Below are 3,204 nucleotides of genomic sequence, written 5' to 3'. Positions count from 1 at the left end.
TCTTATAAGGAACTAGAATGTATAAAGACCTCTTAGCACTCAAACAATAAAAATACTGTAATCCAATTTAAAAATGGGCAAAGCATCTGACTAGGTATTTCTTTAAATAAGATTAACAAATGGCCAATAAGCACATGAAAAGATGTTCAACATCATTAGCTATCAGGGAAATGCTATTGTTTCACACCCACTAGGATGGCTATAATAACAAAGAGATAATACCCAGTGCTGACAAGGATGTGGAAAAACTGGAACCCTTAGGCATTGCTGGTGGGAAACGTAAAACATATAGTCATTTTGGAAAACAGTTTGGCATTTCCTCAAAAAGAAAGCTACCATACAATCCAGCAATTCCACTCGTAGGTATATACCCAAGAAACACAACAACCTATCTCCACACAAAAACTTGTACATGAATATTCATAGCAGCATTATTCATAATTGCCAAGAAGTAGAAACAACCTAAATGCCCATTGATAAATGGGTAAACAAAATATGGTATAGCCATAATGGAATATGATTTGGTCATATAAAGGAATGAAGGAGTTACATATACACTATATGGATGAACCTTGAAAACATTATGCTAAGTAAAAAAAGCTAGTCCCAAAAGACCACATATTGTATGATTCCATTTATATGAGATGTGCAGAATAGGCAAATCCATAAAGATAGAATGCAGATTAATTGTAGCCAGGGGCTGGAGGAGGGAGAAATGGAGAGCAACTGGTAATGACTATGGGGTTTCTTTGGGGGTAATGAAAACGTTCTAAAATTGATTGTAGTGTTATTTGCCCAGCTCTGTGAATATGATAAAAACTACTGAATCATACACTTTCAATGAGTGAATTGTATGGTGTATGAATTATATTTCAATAAAACTGTTATGAAAACAACACTGCAATACAACCCTTAACCAACAGTGCTGTTGTTATGTGTCGTCGAGTCCTCCTTGGGTTTCCGACGCAGTATCACTATGGAAGTAGACTGCCTCATCTTCCTTCCGAGGAGGGGCTGGGAGGTTTGGATTGCCAGCTTTCTGGTTAGCAGGCAAGTGCCTTAGGCACTACGCTACCAGAGCTCCCTAACCAACAGTAAGGTGGCCTTTATCCTTGGTTCCTGAGAAAAAAAAACCCTTGGAGTAATTGGGGTGTGCTGGTCTGGGACTTCTAGGCCATGCCTAAGAACTTGTGCTGGCAAGCAGGGGCTAGTCAGGAGGCATGACTCAGCCTATCATGCAGGACTGGCCAACAAAAAACTGGAACATGAAGGCTCCTAACTGGCAGAAGGAGGGTGATGCGCCCTCTATGAGACACAGAAACTCCTTGTTGGGAACCCTCTCAGACCTTACCTGTGCAGCTATTCCTTATGATACTGTGATTTGTAGCCTTTTGCTATAATAAATCTATAATTATAAAGTACACCCACTCCTCATTTATTGATACAGTTAGGTTCTGTCTTGGTTCTCTAACGCTACTGTAATAGAAATATCACAAGTGGATGGTTTAACACACAGAACTCATTCTCTTACAGTTTAGGCGGCTAGAAATCCAAATTCAGAGTGCTGTCTCTAAGGGCTGGATGCAGGCCCCTCAACCTTGGGCTTCAGCTCTGCCTCCTGGTCCAGGCCCACTGGAGCAAGCTAAAGGTTTCTTCTGACTCTCAGAGCTACTTAGTCTGACAAACCCAAGGTCAGCAGATAAACTGGCACAATCCCAAGATGAGTAGGCAACAAGTCAAGCCACTCGTTCAAGTCCAGTAACTGGAGATAAAGACAGCCAAATGGCAAAAAGTTTGAGAACCTTCTCAAAGCTTCTCCTTATATACTGGAAGCAGGCCATACCCCAAATGCAACTACTTAGCTGCTCACAGCAGATTCCACCATGGAGGTGATTAAAATCTCATCATGGGGAATAACTACATCCAGCCACCAAGGTCCTCAAAACCATGGCCCAGCCAACTTGACACACAACCTAATTAACACAGGTTCCAAAGACCAGGCTGTTACAAGAAATAATTGATGGTTATATAAGATAACAAAATGGAGGATGACTACATCATTACAGGACTGCCAAACAACTGAGAATCATGATCCAGCCAAGTTGACACATAACCTTAATCATCAGTCAGCATTACGCTCATCTAGCACCTCAGCATTTGCTACTGCCAGATGTATGTTGTTAATGTGCAAAATACTCAGATTTTTTTTAACTACTGCTGTAAATGCAAAATGTTGGGTGATGAGATAAGTCAATAAGTGAGGAGTAGGTATATAGTGCTTCTGTGAATTCTGTTGAGTTGTTTCAGCAAATTATCAAACCCCAAGGAGAAGTAGGAATCAGCAAGTGAAAGTGAGGTTGTCTTGTGGTCTCTCCAAACTTCCGGCTGCCATCTGCCTATTTGAGTAGTCTGAAGGATGGTGTCCTCTTAACCTGTGAGATCTGCTCTAGAGCTCTGGGTGGATAAGGTCAGAGAGACCATGTGGGTGGCTGGTGTTAGAAATGAATGGGAAAGTGAGGACTGGATCAATCTCCAAATTTTGTGGAATGGATCCATGCTGATTCTTATCCATGAAGTAATCCACGAAAAACTAATTAGGTAAGTCTTTCATATAGTCTAAAAGGTCACACCGATTAAATTAAATTTACTTTGATATTTATTTACGGTTGAAACATTATAGCTTTGTATTGATAGCAATTATATGTTAATACAGATACCAAACCAAACCAAACTCACTGCCGAGGAGTCGGATCCAACTCCTAACGACCTCTCCTTGGGTTTCCGAGACAGTATCACTACAGAAGTATTAGGAGTCAATGCAAATTATATGACTATCAAAAAGAGTACATTCTGGGCTATTTTCATGCTCTGATTACGACTAAAGAATACAGAAGCCAAAATTTAAATCTCAATGCCTGAAAAAATAACTCTGGAAAGGTCTGCATTACCCTTTGATAACTACAAAACAAACAGATTTCCAGTAAACATGACCTTCTCTTTCTAGGTGCTTATTAGGCAGGATTTATGTTTCCAATGGTTATGGGAGAGTTTTGACATAAATTCATCATAGAGCATGAAGGATTTAATAATATTCAGAGTTTCCTTAGAGATCAAGAGTAATGTAAAATTTGTAATTTAGTATCCAGAAGATGTCTGATTATATGCATTGGAGGAGCTCTGGTAGCATAGTGCCTAAGGCACTTG

The 3,204-nt window shown here is 39.9% G+C and overlaps 1 protein-coding gene across 1 annotated transcript in view; it reads right to left on the bottom strand.

The window, feature by feature from the left end:
- The window catches only part of ZNF280C (zinc finger protein 280C), a 66,956-nt gene that overhangs the window by 18,671 nt on the left and 45,081 nt on the right, over positions 1-3,204 (bottom strand). The window lies entirely within an intron of this gene.

The sequence above is a fragment of the Orycteropus afer genome, unplaced genomic scaffold, assembly GCF_000298275.1.
Source record: "Orycteropus afer afer isolate SDZICR_OR568_19922 unplaced genomic scaffold, OryAfe1.0 scaffold00538, whole genome shotgun sequence".
Taxonomy (NCBI): domain Eukaryota; kingdom Metazoa; phylum Chordata; class Mammalia; order Tubulidentata; family Orycteropodidae; genus Orycteropus; species Orycteropus afer.
Note: the sequence above shows the minus strand (reverse complement) of the source record. Positions and strands in the feature narration are given on the sequence as shown.